This window comes from Crinia signifera, chromosome 3 (assembly GCF_055691185.1).
Source record: "Crinia signifera chromosome 3, ASM5569118v1, whole genome shotgun sequence".
Lineage (NCBI taxonomy): Eukaryota > Metazoa > Chordata > Amphibia > Anura > Myobatrachidae > Crinia > Crinia signifera.
This window is the reverse complement of record NC_139219.1, coordinates 44,054,590-44,076,178: the sequence shown is the minus strand read 5'-3', so window position 1 is coordinate 44,076,178 and position 21,589 is coordinate 44,054,590. Positions and strand designations below refer to the sequence as shown.

At 40.5% G+C, this 21,589-nt stretch overlaps 1 long non-coding RNA gene across 1 annotated transcript in view; it reads left to right on the top strand.

Annotated features, from left to right (window-relative positions):
• The window catches only part of LOC146063387 (uncharacterized), a 52,038-nt gene extending 35,536 nt beyond the window's left edge, over positions 1-16,502 (top strand). The window contains exons 3-4 of the long non-coding RNA XR_014471573.1: positions 13,363-13,481; positions 14,925-16,502. This is a non-coding gene — a long non-coding RNA (uncharacterized LOC146063387). The remainder of the gene's footprint in view (positions 1-13,362; positions 13,482-14,924) is intronic.
• The last annotated feature ends 5,087 nt before the right edge of the window (positions 16,503-21,589 follow it).

Here is a 21,589-nt window from a genome sequence, read left to right as displayed (position 1 = left end):
CAAAAAATGTCTTCTCGCAATCTGATGAAGAAATGAAGAATGAAATTTATTGTGTATATATAAAACCAAGTGCGAATGATAAATATGTAAACCTTCCTTCCCTGCTATTATCTTGCTCAGTGTTGAAGGGCGGGAGGCGGAGAGGTGTTGTGGTACGAGCTCGGTACATATTGTCCGCCAGTGCCCTTGTTAGAAATGCAGGTTTTAGCCGCTTCAGAGTATAGGGTTTCTGAGCTATTGTTTACGTTGATGTGTTTCCAGACGCATTAAGGTGATTGCTTCATAGCTTTTGTGGGGGCCGATCAATGCTGTCTCATGGGAGAAAAACTAATGTGAGCAAATGGACGCCAAGGCTATTCTTGTTTTAAGGCTAAACACACTTTAAATAAACTTTGAGACTGAAAGACCAGACGCACGTATGACGGATGTGTCACTTGATGTATTGATGACTGTCATTTTGATTTTGAGGCTTTGGGATGAATACATTTTCAGTCCCATTAGTATAAAAAAAAATGTAAATTCACCGAACCAAAAGTCACTTGCAGTGGTGTTATTAAGCCAGCCCATGGAAGTAATGTGTTTTCATTTCTGTGTTTCCACGCATGAAATATGGCAATTCCCGTGAATTGGCCATTGCTAAAAGAGAAGATGTTGTTTAGCGGGAGATCGGGCTGAAGCTGGTCATATTAAGAGGACTCTCAGAGGCAATCTTGTAGTTAACCCCTTCAGTAGCTGTATTTCAGATATCATAACTTCACTACTTATTTACCACATTATGTATGTTGAATGGGTAAAGCTAAAAAGTAAATATTGATCTAACGTGAAGTATTCAGTTGTTTGATTAAATGGTTCAACCATCTCTCTTCTATTACATCCAATTTGTTTGATATAAAAGAAGCTGAAAACCTATTCCAACTGTACATTGAGAGAAGGAAAAGGTCCTACCATCTTCACATTGACAAACTATGAAACATACCCAAGGCACTGGGCTAGAGATTGATAATACTTGTATGGATAAAAAAGCAGCTGTGAAAAAGGTTGCCAACCAAAAACTACACACAAAAAAGTTAATTAACAGTGCTGCACTCACCAGTCTCTTAAGAAATGTTTATAATAATAAAGGAGATGATAATGCTGTAGTAATAATAAAATAGCATTCCAATGGAAAAGTTATTATGTAGGTTAGACTAGACATAGAAGCGAAGAATTAAATGGCGAATAAGAACCACTTGTCCATCTAGTCTGCCCATTTTTTTAATTTTTGGTAACCTGAACCCTATTTGACAAGACAAAAGGTATAGAACTTTAGGATTGTGAGACTAAATTGTCTGATTCAACTCTGCCTTAAGCAGAAGAACAAAAAAGCTATAGTCAAGGAAATTATCAAAAGACAAGGAGTTATTGAACGTAGTGGTATGCCTTTGTGGACAGGGAGTATATAAGGTCAATACTTGAAAAACAAAGAGCCTCTCAAAAGAAACCTATCAAATGCAAAACATGTGTGCTGGTTAAAGGTATGTTTATTGAGGCATTCAGTTAAATAAAAAGCACAACAAACTAAAAATTTAGCTTTCTTTTGAAGCATAACAAAATGAAAAACAGTCTACTCTAAACCTAGCTAACAAGGGATTTTACTAGGGAGCCCTCCATCTATCATTCTGAACATACTTAGGTTCAAAATGATAGATGGTGGCTCCAAATCTGTACATTAAACACAAAATTAAAGATGAATGCAAAAAAAAGACATAAATGAAATGCAAACAACTCATTATCTAAGTAGTGAGAAACATGATTACCAGACTTTTTGAACATTAAACCCCCCCCCCCCCCATAAAATCAGTCTTTGAAAAGTAAAATTGCACTACCTTATGTCATCAGTAAAGAAGAATAGTGTATCTGAAATAGTCCACCCTCAAAGGAGAAGGAAGTCTTTGCTGTTGCTATGGGACTTAGTATTTATTAGATTTAAAGTGGTTATGTAGATGTATTTTTAACAACCTATCTTTCTGCTCAACCAATTTGGGCAATGGATATTCATCAAAATTTTATATAGCATATAGTTTTGTCAAATCATTATAGAAGTATACTAAGTCACCTAGTTTGGGTGTAAATGTGTATATTTAGACTGAGCCAATTACAGTGAGACTACACCACTGTGCCATGGTTAAGCATTTTTAATCTCATTGCCAATAACCTTCCTCCTGGTTTCTGGCCAATGTTCTTGCAAACATTTAAATGTACTGGTTACTGGTTTATGACTGTTGTATCTCAAGAACGTGTTGAAAAAAAAGAAGCATTATGGCCAATAATTATATTCAACCTATTGTCTCTAAAGGCCGATGTTGCGGGTAAAGTTACCTCTACAAGTTTAGCAGGCTTATCTTCATCTTTAGATTGTACTGTCATAAAAGCACATTTGTCTTTTCAAGGTAATGGCAGATTAATGTGTTTAGGTTTTCTGTCCTTGACACACTTTTGGAGAGCTGTAGCGAAGCTTAAAGAGAGAGAAAGCAGAGAGCAATAAACCACCAACCAATCAGCTCCTAACTTAAATTTTTTTAAACACAGCTTGTATAATGTAAGGAGCTGATTTTTAGAACTTTAACTCTCTCCAAGGTTTAATACATCTTCCCCATTGTTATTAGTGCTTTTTTACAAATTGACCATACCAAGTGACCACGAAATGAAACTTTACTGTTGGTGGCTAACACGGTGTCTCCACTAAGCCTTGCGGAGTGATACAGTGGAAAGAATAATAGCCCCAGATAATCAGCCCCTAATGTCATTTTTAAACACAGTCTGTAACATTTGAGTGCCTAGCAAGCTGTATAGTACTTAATATTTTTGCTTCATTATGTTTCCTTACAATGGACACATATAAAATAAAAAACAAACTTTAACAAAAAAGCAATCGGACGCAAAACTAAAATAAAGAACGTTCCGATAATTGATTGATTAATTGTACCAATTAAATCGGTTAAATCATAATAATTTAAAAAACTATTAAAGGCTGCTCCCAAATAACAATCTGGCAATTGTTCAATTTGAAGAAGATTAATATAGAACTATATACACACAATTGTGGTCAATGGTGTATATAAAAGAGAGATTGCCACACGATTGGATTGATCATACAGAATTCATCAATTTATTAATATAGCATATTTAAAAAAATTATATAAAAAATTGAATCAATTAGATGATATAGACAATAATTAATAAAAAATAAACAAACACACACTTGTTGAGTGGATACAATAAAATTAATTAGTTAATTCAGCATAGTTGGCTTCAGAGTTATAATTCATAAAAACTTTGTATCAAATATAATGTCCTAAATTAGGAACCGGCTAATATCTCACCCGGTTAGGCTCTGGTAGAAATCGGAAAGAAATGGTAGGACTATCAGTGATGAGAGTGCAAATTTGTGCTGTGTTGGAGATAGCGCAGAGGACCCCAAAAGGAAGAGGGTAATATGGTTGTATTGAACCCTAGGGTCTACTCCGGGAAACCTTTTATATTGATCCAGCAGAATTGGTGGTTGTGTAGAGATCCCACTGGTGAGGATATTTCGGCAGCAATAGTATTGTGAGGTTTCCACGGCTGAGCGAGCCGTCTTCCCCCACTCAGCAAGACAATCAGCTGGCAACAACAGTGGTCGGTCGGCTCAAGCTCTGTCTGCCCGGCAACTGTCCCCTAATGACAGATTTGCCGTGGATGTGTGAGGCGGTGAGCGAGCCGCCTTTCGCTTGCTGATCAAATTCATCCGGGAGTGAGTCTCATTACATGCTCTCAAGTGACACAGCAGGTATATATATGCTCCGGTTTTAGCAATTAACACTGTAGCTTTAAAGACACAATTTCTCCAATTAAAAGGTCCAGAGATCAAACAGGGGTAGGAAGTCCGAAAATCTGCATAAGGGGGGTGTATAATGAAACCCCAAAATCCCTTAACGTGTTTCTCCGTTATCCAGTCAATGGTTTCTTCATAAAATAATATGGTCTTCCTGCTTTAGAACACTACTACATAATGTAGTTTTGATTTCCTCTGGGACTCAGGATAGCCAGTAACATCATGTGGAACCTTCCTGGTTGTATGAAGGAGACAAGACAAATGTCAGTTTTTTAAACACATTTAACAGTCAATTGAATGTGTTACATATAACAGCCAATCAAAATTTGTCTATCATTTTCTAGACTGCAATATCGAAATGATACCCAAAATCTAATTCTCTTTTAATATTTAGAAGCTTTATTTAATCTACTGCATAATCTCCTATGTTTACATTATATGCAGGTACAATACACAATGATAATAACAAATGGCAACATTACGTAATGAGTTCTGATTGAATGTTTGCAATTCACGTCTACAGATGAGATCACAGCATTCCTTAGGCAAAGCTGTGTTAGCTTATTGAGTGCACTGATGTTTGTGGGAGTACTGTATGTGTAGACATTCAGCACTTCTGCAGAAGTATGGCAATGCTCTTTGTTTTGTGTACACAGAGTTGTGGATGTGTCTGCCAGCAAAGTGAATGGCTGCAAACATTTATGCTTAGCAAATTGCATTGCAATTACATTTCATTAGGCTTATGCGATTGTGTATGCTTGGTATACAGCTATTGACACTTTTTAAAATGGCTTTTTAAACATATTCTTCTATTAGAAATATAATGTTTTTATTTTATTTGTTAATTTTTGAAATTTGTTAATTTCTATGCCTTAAGATGAAACAAAAAGATCCCCCTATATAGGAACTTCTTTAAAGATGGAGACTGAAGTGGCTGCCTGTTTTGTTGGTTGCCCATCTGTGACTTGCTGTAAATGACACGTATCCCTTCCTTGATGTATATTCTCACATATGTGCAAGGACTGAAATGCCCAGTTTAATTGTTCTTACATGCTGAAATGCATCTTTAGATGCACCATTATTTGCGCCATTAAAGCCTATGTCAGCCTATGTCAGGTGCAGTCTCTGTCTGACTATAGCCTTCTATGAAAGCGGTTGAAGGTCATCCACATGCCCCCTACATTCCCAGAACACACCCAGAAGACAGACCATCTCCTTGAGTGCACTAGGCCACCTCCCTGTCCGTGCCCAGGAACACCCACTACATTTCACAACACTTCTCCACAGCTTTGACACATGTACATTAACAAAAATGGTACTTGTTTCCTATCTGGGCGCCCAGGTTTTCAACGTACGGCACCGTAATGAAATCGTATCGCATCGCATCGGAATCGGTACGCGATGATGTACGATGGCATACGATGTTATCCGATCCGATTTCATTTTAAATCGGATCGCATCGCATGCGGTGACGCGATCAACCCCGATTTTTACATTGGAATCAATGTTAAATGGTCCCTGAGACCCGATTTTACATTGATTTCAATGTAATAACCCCGCAAACCCACAATTTTTATAGGAAACCCCCCCCCTGATGGTTTAAAATGCGCCTCTATTGTTAACGCCACCCCAGTATTGACGTCAACCCGAAGCGTGGCGAGCGGCGGCGGTACGCGTCCTCCGACTTTTTCATACCCCCACTATCCACGTCGGAGTGGAGTTGAGAATAGAATAGTGTGGCGAGCGCAGCGAGCCACCGAGCCCGAAGCGTGGCGAGCGCAGCGAGCCCCGCGAGGGGACGCGGATACCTGTGAAGCCCGCGAGGGGACACGGATACCTGTGAAGTATCCGCGTCCCCTCGCGGGGCTCGCTGCGCTCGCCACGCTTCGGGCTCGGTGGCTCACTGCGCTCGCCACACTATTCTATTCTCAACTCCACGCCGACGTGGATAGTGGGGGTATGAAAAAGTCGGAGGACGCGTACCGCCGCCCCTCGCGGGGCTCGCTACGCTCGCCACGCTTCGGGTTGACGTCAATACTGGGGTGGCGTTAACAATGGAGGCGCATTTTAAACCATCAGGGGGGGTTTCCTATATATCCTATGGGCCAACCATAAAAGCGGGAACGAAATCGGATCGCATCGCATCGCATCGCATCGTTCAATATCGTGTATGTGCATTTGTGGTATCCGATGCGATGCGATCCGATTTTCCTACGGAGAATAGCATGGTGCGCAATTAACGTAGCGGGCGCTCAGATAGGAAACAAGTACCACAAAAACACTGCTCCACTGCATCTAACATCAGCAGTACATAAACCACTGAGTCACACCCATAGTGTACAATGTATACACTAATAGCCTAGAAGGAGCAGATTTAGCAAATATTCTATACTGTAGTTCAAGTACAGGCATTTCCCAAAGCAACTACTCGTTTCAGCCTATCATTTATATACTTTACCAGAATAATTATACTGATACAGATGGAGCCTTCTTTAACTAGTCTTCTCTGGGGAGCCATGGCTCACCAAGGCTTATTATCATCTATTGTTCTCAGCTGCAATACAATACATAGAACAATACAGTAGGGGATTAGCAACTCTGACTCACTTATGCTGCTTTCCCACTGCAGACCAGTTTAAAGTACTGGTAATCTTAAATGGTATTTAAAACGGTATTAGCATTCCCACTGCAGCAGATTACCGTTTTAAATACCATTTAAGTACCATTCCCATTGCAGTGAACCGTGTAAAATGTAGAGTGCCTAACCCCCCCAGTGTAAAGAGTGCCTAATCCCTCCCCCCCCCAAGTCTAAAGAGTGCCTAACCCCCCCGTACCTGCCCTGTGCCCCCACCTCCCCTCCCCTTGTACTTACCTGCACGGGGATGCAGGGCAGTGGGGAGGCAGCCGGGATCCATGCAGGGTCCATGCGGGGTACAGGCAGTCCCAGTGCCTGATGAGAACTAGTAGTTCTCACTTTGCGCATATGTAATGAGTGCACGTGCATAATAATGAGCCGCCCTCATTACATATGCGCATATGTAATGAGGGGCTCATTATTATGCACGTGCACTCATTACACATGCACAAAGTGAGAACTACTAGGTCTCATCAGGCACTGGGACTGCCTGGAGGCTAAATAATGTTTAAGAGGCATTCCCACTACCTCTTAAACGTTATTTTAACGTGTAGGACTCTGCTTTAAAAACGGGTTGAAATACCATTTAACTTTAAACGGTATTTCAACTCTGTCACTTTCCTACTGCAGCCTTAAAACGGTAAATTGCGCTGAAAATCTGCAATTTACCGTTTTTTAGCTGCAGTGGGAAAGGGGCATTAATCCTATTAAAGGGATAGCTCTATCTGTATCTGATATGTTTACTATATTTGAGAAAAATTAACAGCAAAGCATCTATTAGTTCACAATTATAATTATTAGTCATTGCATATTATTACAAAACATTGCTAGAACAACTTTCCTAACTGGAAGGAGCATCTTCTATGTTCTGTTATGTAATAAAAATAAATAATAATAATGTACTTTTTCTTTGTGCCTGAAACTATTTATAATTTGAATCTCTTTTGTCCTTTTATGTCACTTGCCATAGGCATTTCTATAATGGGTGCAGTGTGCGCGGTGCACATGGGTCTACACCACATGGGTCTACACCACACACACACTGCACCCATACATTATACTTACCCCACTGGAGCCCTGCGGCAGTATCTCAGCGCTGGAGACACAAATCACTTGAAAAATGGTAACCACACATGCGCACTGGGCATATCCCCCGGAACAAGTCATGGATTCTACTTGCTTGTGTGCCCACAGCGGAGGCTGTACATGGGTCCTCTCTACTCTTGCAACACCCCTGTCACTTGCCTAAAATGTGACTGCTTATAAAACTTACAGTACCTGCAGTTGTTCTAGACTTGTGATGGGCTGTAAACCTATTCAAAATTCTATTTAAAAGTTCGAATTTCGGATGATGACAGATACATCGCTGATCAACAAAGCATGGCTGCACAAATATTCTTATCCTATCAATCACAACTAATCATCTCTCTCGTTCATTATGTGCTTGTTTTTTTTTTACCATATTTGTGTTATCATTTCTGCCTTGTGCACAGTTCTATCACATTAACTTCCTGCCAGGTTAGAGTCACAAGAAGGAAAAATAACAATAGATACACATGACAGATATATAGTCAATAAATTGATATGACATAGATAATTATAAATCAAAGGTTGATTTACAGCGGGCATAAACATTTCAAAGCACTATTATGAATCACCAGCCTTCAATCAAGAGTATTAATGCAGCCAGAACAATCATCATCATCAACTGGAAAACTGCATCAATGTGTATTGGGACAGAATCTCTGCTTGGTAAAGAACAGATTTCATATAAATCCAAATAATACTCTCAAATACGCACATTTAACATGCGTCTGCTCTCCCATGCTGTACTGCACGCGCACGGGAAGGTATCTGATTAATGATCACAGTGCATTGTTAGTGCAGCTAAGAACACTGTCAAAAGATGTCAGCATGGAGAGTGTGATATACAGGTAGTCACGTGTTTGCATAATACATGAGGTGCAAATTCAATTGCATCACCTATATGGGATGGTTAGATCTGATATACGGATAGATATAAGAGAGTGCATAGCATAACAATGCACATTTAAGACAGTTATAATACAGATTGCTTTATATAGGAAAAAGACAAAAAAAAGTGAGGCATTCAGTAAAAGATAAATAGATAAGAGAGTGCTATAGATAGTTACAAAATATATATTAGACTATTATGAGGTAGATATAGATACAAAGTTATTTATATTTATATATATATATATATATATATATATATATATATATATATGTATATAAAGAAGATGTGGAAAAAGAGGAGGTAGAAAACTCCCCAAGAAAGAAAAAGATGACCCACTTCCAACAGGACCCAACCAATCAGGAATCATCAACCTTTCTAAAATGACACTATCAAACTCACAAATCGAGATATTAGACAAGGGCCTTAAATTTGCGCCAGACCAACACTCGGACAAGTTCAATCTTTTCGTAGATCTTAACAAGTACGTACGACACCTAACATTGGAGAGACATTTCTTAAAAAATCCCTGTACCACTGACCCTATTCGCAAGCCACTAGTAGCTCCACCATCAAAATTCTTCCCAATAGAATCCAGAGGGAGTCATTTGGAAATGTTTAGTGAATTGGAAAAGGAGGATTTCAAAAACCTAAAAATTGTTAATAAAAAACATAGCAATCTCACATCACAAGAGAAAAAAGCTCTAAAGGAATTAAAGAATGATGAGAGTCTCATAATCAAAGTTGCAGATAAAGGGGGAGCAGTCGTTGTTCAAGATCGCTCAATGTACCTTACGGAAGCATATAAACTTATCAATGATGAAACAACATACACCAAACTAAACAGTAACCCCATGGAATCATATAAAGAAGAATTGTACACCTTACTTAATAAAGCGAATAAAGAAGGCATTATTTGAAAAAAGAAAAAAGGATTATATGTATGTACCTAAACCGAAAACACCAATTTTCTACGATCTTCCGAAGGTACACAAAAACAAGGACCTCCCACCAGGAAGACCCATTGTTGCAGGAATGGAGTCTCTAACAGCAAACATATCGCATTACTGGGCTTTGAGGTTGCAATCCCTATGTAAAGGCACATAAGTCGTATCTAAGAGATTCAACGCAATTATTGAAAGCCGTTGAGAATTTAGAGTGGGAATTTACGTACAGATGGATCACCATTGACGTTCAAGCCCTATATACGTCCATACCTCATTCAAAAGGCTTAGAAGCACTAAAGCAGATACTCTCACAAGATGTTAATGTGGAAGAAAAAGAAAGAAACTTCCTACTAGATGGGGTTAACTTTATATTAAGCCACAACCATTTTGAATTTAATAACTGCCACTATGTCCAGAAGTAGGGAACTGCCATGGGCACCAAGTTTGCCCCCGCCTATGCGAACATTTATATGGACCACTGGGAGAAGGAAGTACTGTATGAGGGCGAAGGATTCAAGAATAATCAAATCAAATTGTACAAGAGATATATTGACGACTTGATCGTCATCTGGAATGGCAATGAAGAAAGTGTGAATGAATTCATCCAAAAAATACAAGTTAACAACCACAACTTAAAATTCACATACAAAGAACATCAATTTGAAATTGACTTTCTTGACATAGTGATTATGGCAGATCCAGAAAATACAGATGGAGCAGGTCCCATCCTGGCAGGGGATGGTGCTTGCCAGCCGCCATCCCCCGCCAGCGCCATATCCATGTCCATCCCTGTCCATCTCCCTGAAGCGGAGGCGGACAGGGTTTTCGTCGCCCCGCCGACGGAGACTGAGATGCGCGTCTGATGGATGGCGAGGCTGCTGGCGGATCGCCAGCGGGGACGTTCTGGCGATCCGCCAGCCAGGATGTAGGCTGCCCCATCTGTTAGAGGATTTCAACAAAAACTTTCTTCAAGAAAACGGATGCCAATAATTATATCCCAGCAAATAGTTGTCATCTCAGTACTTGGAAAAAGAGTGTGCCCTATGCACAATTCATAAGGATCCGCAAAAATTGCAGCAATTTGGATACTTATTGGCAGCAATCTGATGTCTTAGCCAATAGATTTCTGAATAGAGGCTATAAAGAGGTTGACATTAGACACGACCAGGAAAGAGCATCCACCATCAACAGAACCGAACTGCAAAAAGACAAAGGGCAGTATTCAATGAGAAAATTTGCCGTGTTTTATGGTGAGTTTGTGCTTTTCTCGCGTTGGATGGAGACTTTTGCTCTCAAAAAGCAAGCAACTCTATTCAATGTGCACTTCTCGCCGTCTTTCTAAGTGTCTCTCCGTGTAGCAATTCTCCATCTTTTCATGGAGAAGTGGAATGTGAACTATTAAAATAAAAGTTTTTTTGTTTTAATTTTGGTGTCAAAAAATCAGGAATTTTATTCTGAGAAGGGGCATGCTATTTTTATTCATGTGCTTATAGCACATGAATATATATTTTAATTTTTATTTTTTATTTTTACACAGAGCAGCCAGCAGGGGGCCGGGAGCCGAGCCGTTCATTAGATGTTCATATATTCACTGCACCCAATCATTACATATGCATGATCGGGAGCAGTGAATATACCCGGTCCTCTGCTGGCTCTGGGGGGGGCAGCTTGTGCTGCCTGGGTCCCGGGGAGCCCACCTCCCCCCTACATACGTTCTGGGGCAGGCAGGGAGACTTCAATCTCCCTGCCTGCCACCGTCCCACGGCTCCCTGCTCGTCCGCTGCAGGGGTTAAGATTCGCCGCGAGGGGCAACTCGCCCCTCCGACATTGAATACGGAGAGAGCGAGTGGCAGCCAGCCCTCCGGAACACAGTGAGTGTGCAGCGAATCCTAAACAGTATTCACTGCACACAGCGAAATTTCACATTGAATACTGCCCAAAGACAGAACCAATCAGACAAACAAGAAAATGAGACCCTTCATAACTCAATACAGTCAAGAACATAGGAATGTGAAACAGAGTCTGGACAAACACTGGCATCTACTCAAAATGGATCCAATACTAGGACCACACTTACCCAACAAACTGGATATTGTGTACAGGAGAGCGAAAAACCTGAAGAGCATATTAGCTCCTAGCAAATTGAAAAATATCAATACACAGGAAGGCAAATTAAATTCCAACATGTTTCTACCAAGAAGAAAAGGATTGTATCCCTGCAACAAATGCATATGTTGCAAACATATAGAAAAGTTGGATTCAATAATTCCTAACAACCCAAAAATAGAACTTAAAATAAATGATGTTATAACCTGCAATTCCAGTTACATAGTTTATATAATCAAATGTGGTTGCAACCTCAACTATATAGGGAAAACAAAAAGAAGTTTGAAAATCCGTATTCAAGAACACTTACGCAATATAAAAAAAAGGTCCAAACCCACAGTGTTCCAAGGCACTTTGAGGCCAAGCATAATTCTGATATAAGCACCCTAAGATTTTCAGTACTTTAACATGTCAAAGAAGACCCTAGGGGAGGTGACAGGGACCGTACCCTGACTATGCGCGAATCCTCTTGGATATATACCCTTGACACCATGACCCCGAAGGGACTCAATGAAAATATCGAAATTACTGCATTTTTATAACATAAACATAGTATGTTATTGTTATGAACCCATTAAGTAAGATATCATACTAAGACCAATAAAAATCCTGTCTGGTTTGAAATATAAATCATTTTCTACATACTTTAAAATATCATGTACTGCAAAAAATATTAAATGTTGTAAAATTGAGGTAATCTCGGTAACACTATCCTAATAATGATATTAATTTTGTCTACACCTTTAATTTACACTACTAGTTGAAACACATACACATAGTAACATAAAGAATAGTCATCACTAAGTAAAATATCTATCACTAATATCCATTAGGAATTTTATTTCACATAATAAGGCCTCAATCATGTTAATTAAATTCAATTAAATAGAAGCCCTTGTAACAGTTGCTTTTATAATCCAATATGGATGTGCGCTCCACCATAGAAGGGAATGCATACATACAACTCACATAGCGATTTCACGTAAAAAATCCAATATGGATTTGCGCTACACCATGAAATAGGTGGAACGCACACTATACACTGATAGGACAGGAGCCTTACTGGTCCAATGTAGACGCACTACTAATAGGGGAAACGCACACAGAGTTATTTCCGGCAAGATGGCGGTGCCCTCCACTGAGGGTTCAGTGGAACGCAAGCCGCGATATTTAGGTATACACATATATTGAGCACTCTACTATCACCCCATAGTATTAACACATATCGGGCACATAGCACTAACTTAGGGTATCCACATTAAGACCATTTAAACCCCGTATTTCGGAGAAAATTACGGAAAAGTTAACGCGGACACCCCAACTAAAGTTAAAGGGCTCAAAACAACATTTAGGTATTATGTTTACAATGCCCATTCTCATATATATCAGTAAAACACATACATTATGGATTATTAATATATTATCTAACTAATAAGAGCTAATTAAGAGCTAATTAAATTGCAACACATATAGGAAGTGATGTCATCGCCTTAGCCCTATATATTCGGCTACCCAGCACAGCAGGACTTCACTTGCTGGCTGGACTCCAAGGAGATAACACACACACATAACTGTGGTGAGTACCTAATTGGGATTGTTATTTAGGATGACCTCAATTATGATAATAAAGATTGTAAAAATTACCAAATGTTCTTTTATATTAGGAATTATACCCTGAGTGTGTATCCATCTTGACTGAGCTAACTGGATTATTTGCCTTTGAAATCTGATGTAAATGTTATGCTCCACACTTGAACTATATGTATGTTTCCAATTAATTATGAAGCTAATTAATCTATATCTAACTTATTAGAATTAAGACCTACTATTTCCTCTTCTCTACTAGAGAACTAATCCAAGACCACACATGGTAAAGGCTCCATTCTGGGAGAGAAAAAGTGTCTCATTCTTACGTTACTAAACATCACAATAAGGCTCTCTGAAAGAGGCACTGATTTATATAAGGTATGTGAACCATAGGTCCAACACTATTATTTCTGTATTTCTGATTTATTTAAGGTATATGAACCATAGGTCCAACATTATTATTTCTGTACAGAAAAAAATGGTAAATGGATCACAGTCTTTAACCCAAATTTGTGATTTCATTACCTGTAATAGTCAAAATGTAGTATATGCTATTAGATGTACATGTAATAAGTTCTACATCGGCCACACCTCACGGGCTCTTAAAGTCCGTGTTGCCGAACATGTGCGCAATATAAAAAAGGAGTTGAAACACATGCATTGTCCGCCCATTTTAAAACTGTACACAACTGCTCCCCCGCACACAGGCGTAACTAGTGTAAGGCAGCCCCCGCTGCCGCTTGGGGGAGCAGGGGCTGCGTGGGTGCCGGCACACTGGCTCACTTTACCCCCGGCACCAGCAGCATACTGTAACTGTACCTGCTGCGTACTCTACTCCTTCCTAAGTTGCTGCGCAATGAAAGGCTTGCTTCACAAGCCGTGCCCCCAGCATCCCTGCACTGCATACGCAGTACACCTGCTGTTGCGGATCCTGGCACCAGCACCGCGGCCCAAACCCTGCTGGAAATTCATACAAAAACAGCAGCAGCACAATGTCTGCTCTGTGAAGGCTGCCTGACAGCGTGATACATCTTCCTAAGGTGAGCTGCCGTCCTGCTGGCTAGGTGAGGACAGCAGCTCACCTTAGGAAGATCTATCACGCTGGCGGTGCAGACGGTGCATTGCACCGGGGCCCAAGCCAGTTGATGGTGCCCGCTGCCGCCCGCACACCGCTGTTTCCATCAGTTAAAAAAAAAAAAAAAGTTCGGCAATGGCGGGGCAGGGTGCGCGCGACGGGACAGATGGAAACCGCGGCACTGTACCTTCTAGCTGTCACTGACGCCGGCGCTTCAGATTGAGTGCGGGCTGTGACGGCTGCAGTGTGATCAGGAAGGAGACCAGAGCCAGCCAGCCACCCACCCGCAGTACAGAACCTACACGTGCACCAAACACCAGCTCTGAATCAGCCAGCTCTAGTTGATTTGAAGTTAAACATGAAAAGCTACACTTCAGGATATCAGCTTCATGTAAGTGCAAATGTGCCACGGTAGTCCAACCTGGGGGGAGGGGGGAGGGGGGGGGCGCCAAAAAATATTTTGGCTGGGGGGAGCAACATTTATAGTTACGCCACTGCCCCCGCATATATATCAGGTTTTTCTTTTGGGTTAAAGACTGTCACTGCAGATTTGAGAGATAAAGATGTGGCAAGCAAACTGGCAAAGGCAGAGATGGATTACATTTTTTAATTTAATACCCTGTCTCCAGGTGGCCACAATAGTGACTTTGAATTAAAATGGTTTTTATGAGTATTCTTTTAAGTGTAATCAAATGTTTTTAAAATAATTTTTTATTGTTCTGAGGCATGTCTTCTTCTCTCCATAGTATTCCACCTGAGCTATCTGGAAGAAACAAATGAATTACACCAACATATTATATATCATATTATTGTATGTTTTTATTGTGATTGTATTTGTATTTGATCTTTGTACTGCATTTCTCCTAAAGGAGTATATATTTTTTAAATTTTTAAGGTTCCCAAAGAAATAGGTTTTATCAGGTGAAAGCCGGAGTTCCTGTATACGCTGGAACGCAAACATAGTCTGTTTCTTGATGTGCTGGAACGCACATGTCATCAGGAAGCGCCGCGCATTAACACTGCGTGCGCCTCCCATTTGCCGACTCTGTGAGCGCGGCATACAGACTTCCGGCCGTGTGATACGCGGAAGTGGGTGCAGTGGAACGCATCGCACTTCCGGTATCGCGGCTCCGTTCTTTTTAGAGATATTAGCCATTTACTACGCCTCCTATATACAGGATACCTGACTATGGGCTTATCACGTGAAGTGTTTTTACGGTATTGTGCATTTTTAAATACATGTAATGTACCTCTTTTTGTAAATGTTAATTTTTCGAACCACAGGAAACAGGAAGTCCTGTCACTTCCGGTATATAAACCCATTCAATTCCATCCTCTATACACTTGAAAAAGATCCCAGAGTGGATCGAAACGCGTTGTGTGTATTGATTAGAGGAAGGTGATCCCTTGATGACTGCTGCAACTTTGAACTTGGACTGACCCACTCCCTGGCTGGATCATCCGGAAGACCTCCCAGGTTGTAGACTCCACGCTTTCACCATTGCTCTATTGTGTGCGGCAGTCACAGTGATTACTTTGTTTGATATTATTCTATATGTTGTGTACTTCTGGATGTGGAAGTCATTAAAGCACTTTTTGGTTCATCTACTGAGTGGCCTGAAAGATACCTTGAAGTGATTACCACAGCATTCATACCAGTGAGTTGGGGTACGCATCCCCTTGGCAAATCCTATTCGTTTGGTTAAAAGATACCTTTATATGAGAATACTACACTTCTTAACTGTGAGTTGGGTACGCACTAAAGATTAAAAGATACCTTGATGTGTGTAACCAGTCACATCTTTATGTGAGTCTGGGTACGCAAGCCATCCTTACAGATTATATCTGTCTGTCCCTCCTGTTTGGTGGAAGAAACAGCTGCACGGTCTCCATCTACTTGCACAGGTGTAGAACTGACCTCACAGTGTGGATAATATATATGATGTCCCTGTTTTCATTTTTTAGCATGGACTAAAACACCTATGAAAATGAACTACAAGGACGATTTATTCCACACACCCGCCTAAATAGGAGTATCCAACCGACAAAGGGAAGTACTATTGTCTATGTTTGAAGCGCTAGAGGGTTTCCACTTATTATTATTTCTGTATCCACATTCCCTCATTGAATATGGGATATCCTATAACCCTGAAAAGTTCCATTCCCTTTATCAAATCTTATTCAAAGTCTTATTTATTTATAAAGTCTTATTTATTTATATATATATATATTTTTAAATATACACCTATTTCCAAATATCTGGTTTTTAAGAAAAAACATATGTTTATTAATGCTGTTGAAATGTATGTAATGTCAAATGTATGTAATGTCAATGTTTATATGGATTTATGTTATTTCATAGATCAAAAAAAACCCTGATGAAGTTCCTAACTGGAACGAAACACGTTGGGTATTGGTCAAAATAAAAGGAGAATTATTCCAGAAAATCTGAAGCTACAAGTGTTTTCTTTTATTCTATTTTTACATGTATAAGAATGGACATTACATATTCTACATAGGGCGCTGAAGACACTACTGTGGGTGATATATATATTTATATATATTTATATATATAGAGAACAGACTCTTGTTTCGCGCCACTTATTTGTTTGATATTATACTCTGGCTGCCGTACTCACAAGAACCCCTGTTGGATGGGGGAAAGAAGAATATGGATAGCAGTTGTGAGTTGGCGCCCTTTTTTTATGCCTTTAAGTACTGGGTCTCTATTAGCCTTTGATGAATAATAACATGGATATGAGTAAAGTCCAAAACTTTGTAAATATTTATTAAAAGGTCTTTAAAACCACTTAGTAGTGGTGAATATTCCAGATCATAAAAAGTTTTTCACATTAGCAAACAGATGTTCCCAACGCGTTTCGTCCCTGCAAGGGACTTCATCAGGGGTTTGCGAACTTATTAGAAACAATTTCCCCGAATCTCGTATGTGGGATAAAACACCAACCAGGTTCTCACTGTCCTTTTGGAGGTGTGTACCGGTGAAAGGCTCAGTGGGAATGGACCATTCCCACTGAGCCTTTCACCGGTACACACCTCCAAAAGGACAGTGAGAACCATTTGCGGAACAAAAAACTGCAATTTGTATGCGGGTTATAATTGATTTTATTGGTATCTATCCATTCCTGGTTGGTGTTTTATCCCACATACGAGATTCGGGGAAATTGTTTCTAATAAGTTCGCAAACCCCTGATGAAGTCCCTTGCAGGGACGAAACGCGTTGGGAACATCTGTTTGCTAATGTGAAAAACTTTTTATGATCTGGAATATTCACCACTACTAAGTGGTTTTAAAGACCTTTTAATAAATATTTACAAAGTTTTGGACTTTACTCATATCCATGTTATTATTCATCAAAGGCTAATAGAGACCCAGTACTTAAAGGCATAAAAAAAGGGCGCCAACTCACAACTGCTATCCATATTTATATATATATACATATATATATATATATATATATATATATACGAGATAGATGAGGTGGCACTCCCAGTAAATATCCTCTTAAGTGAAAGTATCACAAGCAAATTCCGGTGCCCTCCTGGATGCAGACTTGTACAGGCTGTGATATGGCGGGGGGTTGGCGGCACTCGGAACAAATAGCAGACCACACAACTGGTTTAAACCAACGTTTCAGAGCTCGGCGGCTCTTTTATCAAGGTGTTCCTGCTCCTTGATAAAAGAGCCGCCGAGCTCTGAAACATTGGTTTAAACCAGTTAACCAGTTGTGTGGTCTGCTATTTGTTCCGAGTGCCGCCAACCCCCCACTATATATATATATATATATATATATATATATATATATATATATATGATAGGGGAGAGAGAAATGCACCTAACAGTATATTATTTATGAGCTAATAATAAGAAAATTATATAGGTGCGCACCAGTCACCGAGTGGTTATGTATCTTGTTCTGGTTTCATGTCTTTTCCAGGACCATTACCTTAGTTTCTACCAGAATAAATATGTCCACCCCCCCCCCACACACAAAAAAAACTACTTAACTGAAAATGAGATTATTTTTCCGTAAAAAGTCTACAGAATCTAAACTGCGTAATAATAGTCCATAAAACAGAATGGTAGTTTGTGAGGTGTTGCAACGTGTTTTGTCCCTATAGAACTGTTTTGTCCCTATAGAACTTCTTCAAGGGACCAAGTATATTTTTGGACTTTCTTATTCTTATTTGTATTGTTATGTGCTCTCAGTGTTTAGGGGTTAGTGCCAAAGTCCTAAATCACTTGAAATACACACACACACACACACACACATATATATATATATGTATATACAAAGCAGGGTACCGAATCCCCTCAGGTAGCCGGCACAAACACGTCACTGCAGTCTTCTCACAGAAATAGTTGCTTTATTTGACCTCGACGGGCCGTTTTAGGGTAACACCCCGTTTTCAAGAGGATACAGCATACAGACACATCTTACCATTTAAATAGGACACCATGGCGCCATTCTACACAGAGCTCCGCCCAGACGCTCCCCCGGTCAGCCCCGTGAGCACGGGCGCATAGATCCAACGTCAGCGGCTCCCACCCGCTGGTGTCATCACCATGGCGACCCGCCCACACCTTAGACAGTACGGAGGCAGCGTCTATCATCCCCCTGCCTCTCAGCCAATCGCAAACGGCGCACAAGGATCCATCGTTTTGGCCAGCACATCCGGGCGTTCTGTAGATACATAGATGACCTGTTCATGTTCTGGAATGGGGGCGTTGAACTTTTTGAAACAATGATGGCTGAAATTAATGGGGCTGATACACCGATTAAGTTTACATACACCTCGAGTAAAGAATTGATTAACTTTTTGGATGTATCTGTAAGACTGGCTGATGGTAAAATCAGCACCAGATTATTCAGTAAGCCTACTGATAGAAATACATTGTTATTGGATAGTAGCCACCACCCCCCTCCACTCAAGAAAGGCTTGCCTTTCTCTCAAATGGTGAGAGTGGTCCGTATTTGCAGTGACAGGTCGACAATTGATGAAGAACTGAACAGGGTCGTTGCAAGATTTCATCAGAGAGGATATTCTTTGAGAGAATTGGAAAATGCTAAAATGAGGGCTCTTAAACTCAATAGGGCTGATTTATTGAAATCAAAAAAGAAAAAAAGCAAAGAAGTGTTTCCATTTGTGTCTCAATTTGATGCATCCAGTTCTGTAGTCCCGATAGCCACTAAAGCGCTATGGCCGATTGTGGCCACTGATGCAGAGCTCCCTATTTTCAAAAAAGTAAGACCTTTAGCTTGTTACACCAGGGGACGTAATTTAAGAGACATCCTTGTCCATACAGATGTAACTGGGTTTGAGGCTGCACAGGCTCCAAATGTGCAGGTTAAAAAACCGGGATGTTACAAATGCCCCCGTTGTGTAACATGTAGTTTCATGCGTGCGGGTGATAATTTTCAAGATCCCCATTCATCTAAAATATTTTAAATCAGACACGTTTTGACATGTGACACTAGGTTTGTTGTATACATGATTATATGTCCATGCAATTTGTGCTATGTCGGGATGACATCGCGCAAATTTAAAGAGCTCATGGCCATGCATAGGTCATCCATCAAAGGGGCTCTGTCTGGCAAGAAAGCCGAACAGCCTGTAGCTATTCATTTTAAAGAAAAGGGACACCCACTGGAATCCTTAAGGTATCAGATAATTGACCACATCCCTGAATCTAATAGAGGCGGGGATAGGGTTAAGAAGCTGCTACGTCTTGAGGCTAATTGGATCCATAGATTAAATACAGTTGCACCACACGGATTAAATGAAAGAATCGTGTGGAGTATGTTTATGTAGATGACCATGGATCTAAATGATGTACACTGTAATTATTAGCTCTATCGCATGTCTTGAATTTCAGTAATTTCCTTAGTAATTGTTATATACATCTTGTTCTATAGCAATGTATATAGCCATTTCTATTCCACTGTCTAATTTTTATATTGTGTGTCTTTTTTGTAATTTATCTATGTAATGTGTATTAACGATTGTATGTACAGGTAACCATACACTAACTTCACATGAGCCACCACTACCCCTCTACTCAGATGATTGTTCGGTTGCTATAGGAACGCGTACAGCGGGTGAGAGCCGCGGACGTGATCCTTGTGCGCCGTTGCGATTGGCTGAGAGGCAGGGGGATGATAGACGCTGCCTCCATACTGTCTAAGGTGAGGGCGGGCCGCCATGGTGATGACGCCGGCGGGTGGGAGCCGCTGACGTTGGATCTATGCTCCCGTGCTCACGGGGCTGACCGGGGGAGCGTCTGGGCGGAGCTCTGTGTAGATTGGCGCCATGGTGTCCTATTTAAATGGTAAGATGTGTCTGTATGCTGTATCCTCTTGAAAACGGGGTGTTACCCCGAAACGGCCCGTCGAGGTCAAATAAAGCAACTATTTCTGTGAGAAGGCTGCAGTGACGTGTTTGTGCCGGCTACCTGAGGGGATTCGGTACCCTGCTTTGTATATCCTACAACAAAGGCACGCAGCAACATTGCTTATATTGAAGGGAGTGCCGGTCCAGGTGTGGATATATATATATATAAAATGAAGAGGATGATCCGGCACTCGGAAATAGTTGATCACTTGCTCCAGGTGACCCTGCCACTTGAAAATGCATACACACGGACTCACTGCAGAGCGACGGGCGGCACTCACGGAGACTTATTTTAGAAAGATTAGAAACAACACCCAGGTGTGGTCAATGTTTCTGTGGTTTTTATTGACCTCTTTCGTCAGGACATCAAATGTGAATAGACATAAAAAACATTTAAATAGCTTACCAAGCGGCCCACAGGAAGCTCCTGCACGCATGACCCGGAAGGGAGTTGCGATAACGTCACTAAGGTGCGTCCCGCACCGGCGTCTCGACAAACACCCCTGGGGGCTTGTCGCGAAGCATAAACAAACAATCACCATGGGAACTGTCAGGAAATACCAAAATACACAATGAATAACAGCTTATTAACAAAGAATGCATAGCGATATGCAATTTAAATACATTGCAGGGCGGCAGCAAACACAGAATAAGCGATCACAGAACTAGCTACTGTACATACTGTATGCTCAATATAGATGCAGCTGATACAGAGTTGGCGATCGTAACAAGGTTTTGTTACAAAGGGAAGTACGTTGGATTGATAGGTTATAGACAGTTGCCCCCTTTGAGCTAAATGAGAAGCAAAGTTTATATTGTTTCCTGTAATTATAAAATTATAGATACATTTAGTTTCTGTAACCCTATATGTGTTTCCCAACTATATCAGCATCTATATTGAGCATATGTAGCTTAAACCTAGTAAACATACTAGGTTTAAAGCCATCTATGCAAATGTGAGTTTGGAAATACAATTACCAGGAGGGCACCCAGGCAATTGC